This window comes from Papaver somniferum, chromosome 7 (assembly GCF_003573695.1).
Source record: "Papaver somniferum cultivar HN1 chromosome 7, ASM357369v1, whole genome shotgun sequence".
In the NCBI taxonomy this organism is placed as follows: Eukaryota; Viridiplantae; Streptophyta; class Magnoliopsida; order Ranunculales; family Papaveraceae; genus Papaver; species Papaver somniferum.
Window position 1 is genome coordinate 262,778,678 of NC_039364.1, and position 15,947 is coordinate 262,794,624.

The 15,947-nt window shown below is 38.2% G+C and overlaps 1 long non-coding RNA gene across 1 annotated transcript; it reads left to right on the plus strand.

Annotated features, from left to right (window-relative positions):
• Positions 1-1,249: 1,249 nt before the first annotated feature.
• LOC113293728 lies at positions 1,250-5,553 on the plus strand. The gene is made up of 9 exons (XR_003332508.1): positions 1,250-1,446; positions 1,538-1,566; positions 1,680-1,748; positions 1,913-2,030; positions 2,784-2,871; positions 3,327-3,409; positions 4,080-5,086; positions 5,169-5,250; positions 5,339-5,553. It is a non-coding gene; the product is annotated as an uncharacterized LOC113293728 (long non-coding RNA).
• Positions 5,554-15,947: the final 10,394 nt, after the last annotated feature.

Here is a 15,947-nt window from a genome sequence, read left to right on the forward strand (position 1 = left end):
ACAATACTATCAGGACTTGTCTTCTTATTGTATTATCAGGTTTTTCAGGTGTATTTGCATCATCATCAAGCATGTTATGGAGGAAAACGATCTACTCTGTCAGATATGGAGATCGTTTGTGAAGAAATTAATTTGGGCGTATTACTTCCCTTTTATGGAAGCATCTAATATCCATGATGATCAGGAAACAAATTGGTTTGAAACCATTATAAGGATATCCAATCCTTCAACGGGATGCAGAAGTTTAATTCGATTTTCACATTTTGTTTCTTTAAGTTTCAAATGTAAATCAGGTACTATCTGTGTTGTCATGCTTCTTGATGTAATTGATCATGATCAACCAGGAGGGTGTGTCTATCTGCCACCTCTTCTGTGTAATCCTTCAAACCTCAATTTGAATGAGGTAGTCAATAAATAAAATTTAGGGGTTTTTCAAAGCCCTTCTTCTTCGTTCAAGGAAAAAAAAAAGAACAACGGGATTAAACGTTAATTCCTACGTAATTGTTTGATTCATGGTCATTTGCCTACATGGTAGGGCACGTATGCACCTAGTTAGCAATTCGGAATTCGGTAAACGTACGGAACGGCAAACGTACGAGTATTATACGGTTTTGTAAAATCCAGATTCGGTCCAAAATTCGGTCAACGGGGCGTGACTCGTCAGTAATTCGGAACGGCATATGTACGTGTATAATTCGATTTATAAATGTGAGTTCAGCTCTGAAAATTCGGTATCTATATATAACAAATAATTTGTATTTATAAAGTCATAAACCAATTTTTATGCATATGTGTGAGCTATTTAAAGAAAAAATAAACTTAATATGATGATATTAATAATATATACAACATTAGTTATCCAAGAGGACGTCGTATGGTGGTTTAGATGCTTGGTTAGTGAGTTTGAGATCTCTTTCACCTTCACCTTCAAATCTCTTCAGTCGTTTTTGTTTCATAAAAATTACAACACGTCTAATATTCAGTCGTGTATGCTCGAGAGGCAGTAAAGCCCAAAAAATGGAGTTTTTGAAAAGTAAAAGCTAAAGAATTTATGACGAATTAAGCGGACGTATCATTCGGGATACGTAAAATTCGTGAACGATTCACGAATAATCCGGAAACGCCACATAATATGCGACTTGGGTTCGGAGTTGCAAACGTACGCGAATAAAACGGTAAAATTGGTGATACCGAAAATTTCGGGAATGATTCACGAATCATTCGCGAACTTACTAACTAGGTATGCATCTGTTCTCTTTCTCCCTTCCCCTTCTCTCTCTACCAGAGCTCAACAACACCCACCATTAATGGCAGAAACTACTGAAACCTCTTCTGCTCCAGATTTAGACAATATATAGACACCCAGTGGTCGTCATTAGCGTCAAGCGAAAGTCGACCAAGATTCCAGAACAACAGCAATTTCATCGCTGATTTCTGTGCTTATGGGTAGAATTTCAACTTAATTCTTGATTCATTTATGCATTTTGATGGTTTCCTTTCTGACTGATTGATGTACTTTTTCTTGGTGTTTTCTTAGGGTTGGTAGATATCAAAGGGAATGATGATGTAAGACGTCTTAAACGAATTTCACTTGAGTTTTGGAAAGATCTTTCTCTCTTAGAAAATTGACATTGTTTTCATTCTTAGTTCTGAATTAGATTTCTGGGTTTGTTCCTTAGGGTTTGAAATTGGTCATCGCTGGTGGATTTTGAGAAACTATCTATCCCTGGTTCAATTCAACAAACAAGGTAATATAATTAAGAAAATGTGTTGTTCCTGTTGATCTTGAAACAAACTTTATTTTGCTTGTTTTTACAACTTGTGTGGAGAGTCTAGGAACCAAAACAGTCGGTTAGATATGAGATATTGCATTACAAGTAGACTTATTCGTGCAATTTTTTCCATTTTGTAGACTTATTTGATCGAAATTCACCTACAGGCCTTCTGCCATACTTGATGGTGTGTACGAACTACCTAAACAGAAATTGGTGAAGATGTTTCTTGAAATTCTGAGTGCTTTTCCTCATTTGGTAAGTGGACATGGAATTTTGAAATTAGTGCGCTTTGATGATTCTTGAATCTTAGTTTCAATTCTCTTTTAACACTACAGTACGATTAACTAGATGCATTCATGCATACTTTGCGAATCCATCCAAGATTCCAAATCCATTCACTGTACAAATTATTCATGGGTATGAATCCTCCTTACCCCTGAACATTAACTGTACAAATGGTCACATCAATTTTTTCGCACTAATGCAATAGCAATATGAATTTTACTCCGTGCTGGATAATGTTTTTCGCACTAATGCAATAACAATATGAATTTTACTCCGTGCTGGATAATATTTGCCTAGTCTACGTTTGTTCAAGGCTTACCTCAACTTGTGGTTTAAGAATGTCCGACACTTATCAAGGTTTTGCTGTTTGAGATGGTTCTGAAACTTAGAGTAGAGAAGAACTGTACATATGGCCATTTTGGATCTTCAAACTGTGTATGGTTTTAATATTAATGGCCCTAACTGAAATAGGTTGCATCAATTTTTTGCACTAATACAGTAGTAATAGGAATTTATCACCAACTGTTCTCTAATTGATGATTTGGGCCTCTATGTTTTACAGTTATTAACTTGTTTACTGACAGATATTGTGTACTTGCACATCAGTATAGTTGAAAAGAACACAATTTGATTCCTTTAAACTTTGACCAAGTTGGATGCGATCTGTCAAGGTGGTATCGTATTTTGGACTTGCACTGATTTAAACTCTGAGTATTTGTGCAGGTGCTTGATGCTGCATTTTCACCGAGAATTCCTGAACTGCCTTACTTTTTTAATGAAAGCTTGAAGCCCACTGCAATCATCAAATCAGGTACTCTTTCTGAGGTTCTACATTAATTATAAGTATTGCACACAGTACCACTTCACAGGCAACAAAATAAACCTAGATTGCACTTCAAAATGTACTGCCACAATAAAGTGACGTGAGGTACTTCTTAGTCGTGTAGGAGGATTCATACCAATCCTACTAAGTAAACAAGGGTCGATATTCTTAGGTGAAACTAGCTTATTAAATGTTTTTCCTTTTGAGGGTGCAAAAATTTGAGTTTTGGTAGTCACAGATAGTTCAAGTCTGCAATCGCTTCTCTTTGTTAGTACCAATCCCACCAAATCACTGTTTATTTTTAAATTTCAAGATTTTTATTCCTGATATGCTATTCTTTGGTTGTGCGACTTCCAGTTAATTTTCAAAATTTCAATTGTGCAGATTTGCAACTACATATTTTTCTCATCGCCTTAGTTTGACAACTTTTCACTGTCCCACAGATTGTACAAACATAGCAGCAAGCTGAAAGAGTTGCCAGAGCAAAGCCCCGTTGTTCTTGCAATGAGATTGACATATCACCATGGTAAGCACTACCAAGTCCTAAAAAAAGGCTCTATCATTCGTTGGCGATGTTCATGATTCTAGTTGCTTTGTCACATCAGGAGGTCTGTTTGGGTCACATATTTTGAATAAACTCACCACATTCCACGATACCTGTGCTGAGATATACCTGGCAAACAACTACTGTAGGGTCCTCTTCCAAACATAAGTTTTGAGTCTGGTGATTGATCATGATATCTCCCCTATTTCGACCTAGATAGATTTCTAACTTCCAGGATGAGTTAATTTCGTACTTTCTTCTATGACACTCATTCTTTTATCCATTTGACAAATAATCTAACTTCTATTCTTTGTCTTAATTAGCTGCTTAATATTTTGAATAGTGGTGTAGGATAATTTCGTATATTTAGTTACCCATTTTTTGTTGAAAAACTGTGATTTCAATTGAGTATTCTGGGGAAGGAATCTTCATTATAACTGTTTTTTAGTTTCAATGATTTTTCTTTATTACCTGCCTCAAAGTCTCAAGAGGAGAAACCCTGCTGTTGTGGTTAATTAAATGTCAATTGATTCTCCTAGTTTTTCCTTCCTCAATGCTGCATGATTGCTTATTATACATTATTTCTAGGAATTTTATGAATCAAGTTGAATGGAGTTTTGTTTTTGTTTTTTCACTGTGGAACTGAGCACAGGAGTTAGGGAAGCTGCGATCAAATGGATGGAGTTCATAACGCATAGTGTACTGAAGTTGATATGAGATGCATTCCAGTATTTGCTAGTATCGGAAAATGGTGCCCCTCATTTTTCTCATCTTCTATGAGGTATCTGGAGAATCATTTGGTATTCAAAATAGTGTTAAAGCAGCTGCCCTCTCCTCATTTTTCCGTGTTCAGCAAGCTTTGATAACTGCCGAAATGGGTACCATGTTTCCTGGGTTGCATGATCTTTGGGTCCTTACTGGGGTTTCATACAAGGCTGGATGAAATGGCATAGTGGGGTTATTGATAACGGTTTATACCGTGTTGTTTTAGACTACGTATTTGAAACTAACCATCCCCTGCTTTAGATGGAGATTTGCCCAGGGCATTAGCAGTTGTGGTTTGAACAATAACTTTTAAATTTAACCTCAAAAAAGACACTTCCAGGGCTTTGTTTTGTGTATGCTTTAAATCTTAGTTGCATGTACTATTATTGTTTGGATGAGTGCCTCTTATGGAAGTTCAGGATTGTTGGGGTTTATTAATTGTTTTCTTAATTAAGGAAAGAGCATCTGGTTTCCTTTTTTTTGATCCTTTGTCGAGTCAAAACGGAGTTAACCAGGTTTTACAATTAAATATTATATTTAGTTTCTCTAATTATGAGACACCTGTACAGATGACGAGTTGATCTGAGATTTAGAAGGTTTTGGTTTCCACCTCTTTTAAGACGACTCTCTCTCTCTGTATATATAAATATAAGAAGAGTTGATTTCCAGTGCACAGAACTTCTTCACTTCTTTGTTCTTTTTGGGTCTTTGTTGTTGTCGAGAGTTGCTTATCGTTTCAGAGCTAAATCAGTTACATCAATATTCCTATAAAATATTATTACGGCAACTAGGTTCAGGATTGTATCCAGGATGTTCACTTCTGCTGCCAGGAATTTACCCATCACTTCTGCTGCCAGGAATCTGCGCATCAATGAGGTTCCGATTGCAAAAGAGGTGCGTTCAATTTACATTCAAAAATTTAAAACAGACATATGGGAATGATTGTTTAATCTTAGTTTTACTGTGCTGGCACTAGGTTTATGAAAATCTGAAGCTGCAGCCGTTGCAATTTGTGGCGGATTATTTACAACAATTGTATGGCGCTTAAGGACCATCAGGTAACAATATACACTTCCCTGTTTGTTTTCTTTGATGCCTCTTGGTCGGTTACGTATTGGACTAATTCCGGGAGATAATATGGTGCAGGTATCTAAAGGGATGCAAGAGGAATATGGTCGCGAGATGTTGAGGAGGCTGCAAGCCCTGAGACAGGATAAAGTGCGCATATGAGTGTGCAGGACTTCTTGGTGACATACGTTTTTTTGTGGCAGACTCAACCGAATGATATCTTACTGTTATGTATTGGATTAACTGTTATCATTGTACTACATACTTTGCCTTATTTCTATTAAACTTAATTTTATTTTCTACAGCATTATGTATTCCTTCTCGCTAAAATCTATTCCGTGTCCTTGAACGATAAGCCCTCTTGTGCTAGCATGATAACTTCAATACTCTTCTCTATGAGTCTGCGGATCTCCCGAACGTCGACATAGATCTAGCAACACATCGACTACCCCTTCCACGAGGTGCAGTTATAGATGTCGCCACTTTGGAATGAAAATTAGTGCCAGAAACTACCAAAGATGGTACTGCTGAGATTCTCAACCTTGCATTTGATAAGCACTATTCTTAACACTCCTACAGAAGCATGGATATCCTTGGATTGAATAAGACTCATCCAGCCATCGTTCTCACGCCTCTCATCTCTCTTCTGCTACTTGTTTTCACATGACTAACGACTCATATTTAAGAACGGTTGAGTTTTTGAGCATATGTTACCCGTCTTCCTCCTTTTTTTTCGGATTGTAGGATGACATCATTGAAGTCTCCGATCAATACCCAAGGTAATGGCGAAGGTGGGAAAATATCAGAAAAGTTCTTCCATAAATCCCATCTGGCAGCTGGGTGAGGTGGACCATATATTCCGGTACATAACCAAGGAATTGCTGGAGGTTGTGGTGTAACGAGTACATGAATGTAGCTTTGAGAGTAAAGTAGGATCTGTACCTGTATTATGTTCTTCCACATTAAGTACAGACCACCTCTGTGTCCTATTCTCGGAACAGTAAAACTGTTATCAAATCGTAAGGTCCTCTGAACTGAGTTCATATGCAAGAGTTTCCGAGAGAAACGCCATATCCGGCCTCTGTGCTGACATTATTCCGCACAAATGTTGGATTGTGGTATCTTGGTTGATACCTTGATAGTTCCACGCTAGTATACATATATTAGTAGCCATAGTTGACTCAAATGGTGAAATTGCAGTATCTCCAACTTTGCTTGTTTGTAATACTTGAAGTACAAAAAACTGTTGGTGTTGTATCGACTCCGTTAATTGCAGTTGGGCTCCGTTGTGTGACGATATTCCTTCTAGCTGTCAGTACAACCTTTGTGCAGAAGAGTGTAGTAAAGAAACCTGTTTTGAGGCATACTAAATAACGCCAAAATAGGGTCACCAAATAAAAAACAACATCACCCCTTATCCACCCTTTTTGATAATGGCATAACTACCCTTACATAATTGGTGTTAATGATTATGATTAGATTTGATTAGCTAGGAATTTTAAGGATTGATTAAAAATTATATTATTAGTGGTGAATTAGTAGATAAATCAAATTTACGTGAGAGAGTTGGGATTCTTGAGAGGAAGAAGAAGAAGTGAAAAAAAAACTTGGGTTTTGAATTTTGAGATTTTAATGATTAGAAGTGACCAAAATGTGTGATTCAAATCACAGGTAGACTTCTATACGAGGTTTAATTTCTTTTTATAAGTTGAATCTATCAAAAAATTTAATTTTTAAAACCCAGATCTACTGACCAGATGAACAGTTCGGCTGATAACTTTTCAGCGGAACCTAGGTTTATTTTCAAAAAACTGAGGTTCGGCTGAAAAGTTATCAGCCGACCCTAGGTATATTTTAAAAAAACTGAGGTTCGGCTAGAAAGTTATCAGCCGAACCTAGATATATTTTCAAAAAAATGAGGTTTGGCTGAAAAGTTATCAGCCGAACTTCACTCTGTAACTGACGAATTTTGGTTCGGCTGATTCGAACAAAATCTAGCGAAATCGCATTAGCCGAACATAGTGTTTCTCTAAATCATACACTAGGTTCGGCTCAAAATTGATACTCCAAGTTCAGCCGAACTGATCTTCTGAAAACCCTAATTTCATCTTTGAAATCATGTTCTATCGATCAAACAAAATAAAATCAATCAAAAACAAGATGGGTTTGTTACACATTCATTCTAAAATACATATAAGAGCAATTGTGATTTGAATTTCGCACTCCAACATCGCTCACTTCGATTCGTGTTTGCTTTGCTTGATCAATTTCCTGAATGAATTTGAGTCCAAGATGTTTGAGTTTAAAGTTTATTTTGATTTTTGATTTTTGATGATAAGGGCACTCTAATAAATTAAATTGTTTAAGGATATATAGGTAATTGCACTACCTTTAGACACCCCTTATAAACCCATCCTAGATAGTAAAATGAATGAGTATGCCTCAAAAAAAATGATTATGCCTCAAAACAGGTTTCGTAGTAAATGAGAGAGCAGAATTGTGGGCTTCGTATAAATGTTTTGAAGTGTATCAATTGGTTATTTTAGGCCAAAGGAAAACAACAAGAAACCAGCCCACAAACACACCAAACCACACTGTATCACAGGTAACTTGCACTATTACAATTACACTATTACACCACACACTGATTACAGGACTGATAAACAAACACAGACAATTTAACAACCGAAGTACAAATAAGCAGATTACAACCGGTATCAGACAATCACCAGCTAGTACAATACTTAAACTAGACCTTTCCACTAACACACTATAACTTACAGAAATAAAAATAATGCAGAGACTCAACTGGACTAAGACAAGATGATTAACTCTAACCTCTACTGATACAGGACTAACTTACTTATAGACAATAAAACAAGAACACTAAACTGACAGTAAAACTCTAAAGTAGTAAGTAAAAGAAACGTTGGCCAACCCAAGTACAATCTAGTAACTAATCTTCTGTGATTCTTCATCTTATGATTTCTGGTAATGTTGGGAAATTACTCATACTTCATAATGCCTTTGCCTTTGTAGTCTCCAATTGGTGGTTCTTCCTCTTCATCTTTGTTGCGTTGCTGGGATGTATTTGCTCCATCATCATATCCCAAAGAGAACCAAATATCCATGGGGAAAGAATCTGGTTTAACTGGTGGAGAATCTGGAGGAGCTGTCGAAGCAGCATGGTAAATATCAACCAAAAGAGCAGGATTCTCCACTGCAAGTTCCTGGTAAGTTTTCCTTCTTTTTGTGTCAGGTTCACTTACTATCCAATTTTTGTAATCTTCAAAAGTAGGCCAGAGATGAGCTCTGGATGATGAAGCAGCATCTGGATCAGACTTGGCAGGTGGGTATAGGTCTGTAGGATTGAATGCTTCTAGCTCTTCTGGATGGAAGTTGTACAAATAATGGCTAGAATTGGGTCTTTTGGTGGAAATGTTAAGAATGGGTTCTCATGAGATTTCATAAGGGTATGGATTAACATATGGTTCAGGGGTATTAAAACCATATTCATCCCATTGGTGTGGGTTAACAACAATAGGAGGGGTATCAGGTCTTCTGATTTTGAATGCTAATTCTTCAGAAGTTACAGGGGATATGGCATCATCATGATCATGGATACTAAGCTCAGTCTAATTAGAATTACCTGAGTTATGGCTGTTGTTGGGACTGGGTGTGTCGCTGTCGCTGTCGAAAACACCAAGTTCATCATCTGCATCTCCCATGGCATCATCTGCTTGCTGATGAACAGGTGGATATAATGCTGGTGGGGCAGGTAATGGATAACCATGTTGTATAAGGTTCTGTGCTTGCATATATTGTGCAAAATCTTCTTGCCTATGACCTAGTCTGCGAAAGAACTCACAGAAATTGTGTGGCAGATCATGATATTCAAAAGTCAGTGTGTTGATTCCACCTCTTCCATTATCTGCTAGTGTATATGCTCTCAAAGGATTGAAAACATTCATAGTAACTCTGACTTTCATAGCATATGATCCATTTTCAGTATGTCTTGGTGGATCAAAAGCTATGATTTCTCCCATGTTATACACATATCCTCTAATATCATCAAATGGAGATGCTCAATATTCAATCCTCTAATGGTGATGTTCATCTCTACATGAGTTAAGATAATTTCCCTAATATCTTGACCTTCATGCCAAACACTCAACATAAAAATATCATTCATAATAGCTCTTATTCCTTGTCTAATCACCCTGACAAATTCATGGTATATTTGAAACCTAATAAGATAATACTCCATACCAGCTTGTCTCACAGACATACCTCCTCTAATTCTCCATATTTTCTTCAATGCACATCTGAGATGCCATGCATTTACACCATGTAGAGAAAAAAAAACCCCAATAATACAGTACCTCCAAAGATTATGAGGAACATTCTCATGGGCAAGAGGATTCTGCAAGTTGATGTTCCTACCAGTGTCTAGTCTCATGGAGTGTTGAAGCATGTTTGTGAGTTCAGAAAGATCACTATTCCAAATAGCAGGCATGGTGAAAAAGGTTAAGAGCAGGAGATGAACGATAAACAGGAAGGCAGGAGGTGTATTGTTTATGTTTAGGATTGCTTAAGGTTATAAGAAGGTAGTATACTAAACTGTGAACCACTAGAGCATATAAATAGATAGCATACATGGAGATGGAGTAGAGCAGAATTCGATAAGGAGTTAATTCTAGCAAGCAAAGTTGTACATGTCAGAGGATGAAAGAATAACACATAGGTATTTTCAGTGAAAAAACTGGTATGGTCAGAGATATGACGGGTTGTGATTGTGCGGATAATACATGGAGGCAAGTGTAAAGCAAGTCCAGGCAGCTGCTTAGAAATTTTAACAGCCTAAAATCCGACCAATAGCATATAATCTTATCGATGAAGACCCATCTTGAGACAAATCAATACGCAAAGGCATCATAAATACCTGATTTGATAATCCAATAACCGACTGAGAAGATAAATCAAACCAAGCCGAATCAATTCAATCGTCTCGAATTACAGGTGAAATAGATTTGATTGAACCCAATCTGCAGTCTTCTTAAAATCATCTCATAATCCGGCAAAGCAGGATGGGATGTATCGGTAAGAAGATGTTGAATTTTCCACCAAATAGGGATTGGGTTTTCATTACAATGGTTAGGCATTGTAAATGTTGAGTTAGGGTTCAGAAAAACATGATTAGATAGAATGAATAACTGAGTATAGATTAGGTTTCAATTGATTTGGGTTGGCACAACCACGATTTAGCTGCAGGAATTCATAGAAATCAATGGCTTTTGATTTGAAACTAGGGTTTGGGCGAGAAAAAAACCAGGAAAAAAACCAGTTCTGTGTGTGAGAGCGTTTTTACATGGACAAATCGTCAACAAGGTGAGGATATTATTATGGAACGGTGAGACAGAGCCATGGCAAACCAAAGATGGAGAACGACCAACCCTCATGCAGCTGTCATGCACCTTCCACGAATCGCATCGGATCATGCTCATATCCTTCTTAGAACCAAGCAATTGAATTGGAGTAATGAGAGGACTTATAAATTTGAACATCTCTTGTTATCCTACCCTAATATTCACCACATTGTCAATGGTTTTTGGGCAAGATCGTTTGATGAGGAGCCGACGACCAATCTTCAAATCAAACTCATCACAACTGCAAACATCCTTACGCAATAGAATAAGAAAACTTTTGGTCATCTCCCTACCTTGATAAAACATCCATGGCACATATACAATTTGCACAACATCAATGTGCAATTCAAACATGTGCGATACTAACTCATTGGATACTAACTCATTTGATACAACAGGAAAAGGAACTTCGCGCAACACACATATCCCTATCGCAGTGTCACGCCACATATTGGCAACAACGGGCAAGAATTCAATGGCTCCAATCTGGAGACAGAAATACATCTTTTTTCCACACAAATGCAACCATACACCGGAGTTGCAACACCATATAATAATTGCGCGATCAGAACGACAATTGGGTTTTTGACAAACACCAGATCATTGACCTGCTGCTACAACATTTCACCAATCAATATACGGCGGCAAGTACCAGGCTAGATGACCGGTTATTCTCAACGGTCTCCCCACGGTTAACAACAAACCAGTGCACTACTCTGGACCAAGCAGTAACTGAAGATGAAATAGAAGAGGCACTTTGGTCGATTGGATCAGAAAAGGCCCCAGGACCAGATGGATTCACAAGTAAGTTTTTCAAAGTTTTTTGGGATACCACTAAATCCCAACTTATTGCAATGGTACGGGAATTCTTTGAGAATTTTAATATGCATCCCCTGATGAATCACGCAAACCTCACACTCATACCAAAAGGGGAACACCCAACAACTACATCCCAATTTAGACCTATTGGTTTGTGCAATGTTACCTACAAAATAATAGCCAAAATCCTGGTAAACCGATTACGACCGCTGCTGTCGTTTCTTATTAGCCCATACCAAAGTGCCTTTGTACCTCAAAGATCGATTCAGGATAACATACCATAGCAGGAGAACTTTTCCATTACATCAGAATCTCTCCCATAACCAAAGATCCAAAAGTAGGACTTAAATTAGATATTCAGAAAGCATATGACAGCCTGGGTTGGGGATTCGTGAAGAGAACTTTTACATAATTTGGCTTCCCAGAGAAGTTTATCCAATATATCATGTTATGTATCTCCACAACAACGTACTCTGTCAATGTAATTGGCACTCCACACGGATATATATCACCTTCTAGAGGAATAAGACAAGGAGACCCACTATCACCTTATATATTTATTATATGTGCGGAGATCCTTTCAACAAACTTGGCGCACCTGGAACACACAAACCATATTTCAGGATTGAGTATCTCCAAGAAAGCACCACCAGTTCTTCACTTAATGCATGCTGATGACTTGCTTATAACGTTCAAAGCATCCAGACAGAATTGTACTCAACTAAAATAACTACTTGATGCTTATTCCGACTCAGCTGGACAACACATCAATCTCAGTAAATCTAGTATAATCCATCATCCTCGACTTGACCCCAATGCCATCGGTGAAATCCGAAGCTTATTCGACATGCCGATTGCATCAACACCACCATTGTACTTGGGAGTTCAATTCAAAAGTGGAAGAACGTCAGCTCATATGTTTCTTCCATTACTACAAAGAATGGATCGCAAAGCGAAAGGATGGAAAATGAAATGCCTCAATCAAAAAGGCATGTTAGTACTCATAAAAACTTCACTAGTACCTACCGCTAATCACGTTATGCAGACAAACCTTCTACCGATGCAAGTTCACAAAGAAGTAGATAAAATCCATCAACATAACACATAACCTAAAAAATTGAATCACCAGATTCAAAGAGTTTCATGAGAACCAAGCAAATACTGAATAGTCGTACAAAATCTCATAGGAGCTATGATCTAACAATCTCCCCCTTTGTCAATTTTAGTGACAAAACTATTAATACATATGGAATACAAAAAAGATAAACTTTAGTGGCTCCTATTCCATAGTCCAATCTTCAACGTTCCTTGAAATCTTCGTCCTTCCAAGTACTCCAATGAACTAGGAACTTTTTCTGGGGACATGATGCCTCCACTAAAAAAACTTCACCCTATGGGATGAGATAAATCGTCGAAACCCATAGAAAAGGGGGGATTGGGAATAAGGAAGAGCTTGGATCACAACAAAGCACTGTTACTCAAGCGAGTTTGGAAAATTCATGATCAACATGATTCAATTTATACATCAATGTTTCGGGCAAAATAATTCAATACTGAACCTTTTCTCCTATCAAACCAACCCCCCTACCTCGGCTATACCAATATGGAAACAACTTTTTTCCCTCATATCTTGTATCACTCCACATATTTTTCACAAAATAGGTACAGGAAATTCAATCCGGACTAATTCAAATTGGATACCAGATCATCCTCCCCTCGACCAAAACGTATGCCAGAATTTCCAATTCGTGTCTGATCTTATAGATTCCACTTCAAATGCTTGGATCCATGACCGATTGAATCAGCTACCACAATCGGATAGACTCAGGATTGTCAACATTCACCTTCCACAAGATGATCCCCCAGACAAAATGGCCTTACACAAAATCTGGAAAGTATACAGTTAGCTCCTTCAACTCACATCTGGACATTAAAATGCCCCCCCAAAATACAATATTTCTTGTGGAAAGATATTAATGAAGGATTACATACCTTCACCCTACTATATAAAATTCACCTTATTCCCTCCAACCTATGTCTTAGATGTAATTTATCTCCAGAAACGGCTGAACATATCCTTCTCACATGTCGGTTCGCCAAAGAAGTTTGGGACATTCTCTTCAACCACCATGAAACAGAACCTTCCTTTCAACACCAAAGACCTCAACCGTTAAACCCATCAACCACCATCAACCACCTGTTTATGGGTGAAAACTATTTCTGATGGTTTTGGTAATTTTGGGTGTGTGTGGATGAGAAATGAATCTAAACCCTAAACAAATGCACTGCACGGAGTGCTTTTGATTCTAGATATCAATCTATGCAATTCTGGCCTAAACCAAGAAATGGCCGTTCCGGACTTGCTTAGGCCACAAAGTGAAGGAGATGGGGTTGATCTTAGGGAGGGAAGCGAAGAAGATGTTGAGATTGTGAAGGTGTTGGTTGTTTATGACTTGTATCAGAATGTTGAACTGGCTTGCACAATGTAAGCTATCAGTTCTGGGTGTTTTCTGGATACTGTGACAACACTTGATTTTCTCTGTGTTTGTTCGTGTTGTTTGGAAAATAGGTGAAGGACCTATTTATACAAGTCATTGAGCGCAACCCTCATCTCGTAGGAAGTGGAGTGATGGAATAGTGGGGTCGTGTAGAAGTGGTGATTGTTACACTATCACGTATTTTCCCATTTCTTCCATCACCGCTAACCGTCCATGCCTCCTGACACGTTCTTGTAATGGCGCGTTGCACGCTGTAAACCGCCAGACCAATACCCCATTAAGTATCCCTCAGTTTGTGACATGCTTGATGTCTCGAATGAGTGGATCGTGGGACCCACAGGAAGTGGCATACGGTGCTAGGTTAAATAACAGAGTTATTTAGGAAATCGACATTCATGAAATATCGTGGATGCTCAATGCATTGCAGAAAATCAGCATGTATGAAGCATCGATATTTTAAAGCCTGACTTAACAACTCATGGACCAAGCGTCTTAAAATAGCACCACGTCCAACCATCTTCGAGTGATCGTTTGGAGGCTACATGGGCGAGCTATCTCCTGTTCTATCACTCCTTGTGGAAGAGTGGCGGATGACGATCATCGGGATGCCTTCCTGGTCGTCTAGCTTTCAACTTAGGCTATCCGACCAAGCTAGCGAAGTTGGACGGACGAGATGGTTTAAGACACTCATCTGTGGCCGTTGATGGATTTTTAGGGTTTTAGGAGGTGCACGAGCATCACTCCTATACTTGACCGAATCCGAGCTTGGGCGCAAGATTTGGTGGGGTCGACCAGGCATGCGTGTAGACGGCCTGCTGGTGTATATGCCCAAACCTCTTTGCTTCATGGAGGTGCGATCTAGGCCACTCAATTTGACCGGAAAAGGTGAGTGGTCGAGATCGATTTGCAGCAGAAATACATTGTCGCAAAGGATTTGGAAGCCGCTCAGCATGCCACTTTTGGGCGCACATTTCGAGGTCGTCGAGTTCTAGTATGCCTAGGCCGACCAGCTCCATGGAAAGGTGGGCCCAAAGTGATCATGTTGACATGCTTGGGACCTTTTAAGTCTATATATACACCCTCCATCCAAGCTTGCGAAGATGAATGGTCGTGATCGAACTGCGGCAGTTATGCGGCGCCGCAAACCCTAATTAGGGTTTTAAAACATCTGTTGCGAATATAATTTCGGTAAGTAAGAATTCGTTGCTCGGAATTGAATAGATTTTAAAACGAAAATATATGTACAAATTTGTCACAAGATGTTCGAGAGGTATTGGAACTAAGGACTTGGACAATTCTTCATGCATGTGGTATATTTTATTTATTCTTAACAATTACTGCTCAAAACATAAATATATGGACTCTTATTTTGCCAAAATAGATTCTCAGAATATTAGTTGTAAATCGTAAGCATGGGACATCAAACATTTAAGCAAGCATGCCGCATCAAATAAAATGATAACTAATTAATTAAAATCATTTTTCAATTTTTAATCAGTGCAAAAGTCATAAAAAGAATAAATTAAATTTACCACAATGACGAAAATAGACTCCCTCCGTCGTCCCAATGTTGGGTTTAGCTCCTCATATTAATCATAATCTCAAAATGTTTTATTATTGCTCCAAAGTTGATTACAATTGAGTAAACAATGCAACAGAGAAATCGCAACAGAAGTTTCTGTTCGAAGACGATGTTGCTCCGTTACAAAGATAGAATTGGTGACGGAAACTTAAATGTTGTGGTGTACTTCTCTGTTGCAAAATAGGATGAAGAAACTGTTGCTATGACAATATTGGTTGCAAAACAGGATGAAGAAACTGTTGCGATGAAGATAAAGGTTGCAGAGCAGTTGAAGAAACTGTTGCAAATGGATGAAGAACCGTGGCCGATTCCTTGTTCTTCACGGGCAGCAGCAGCAGCAACAGAGTTCTGAAAACTCTGAT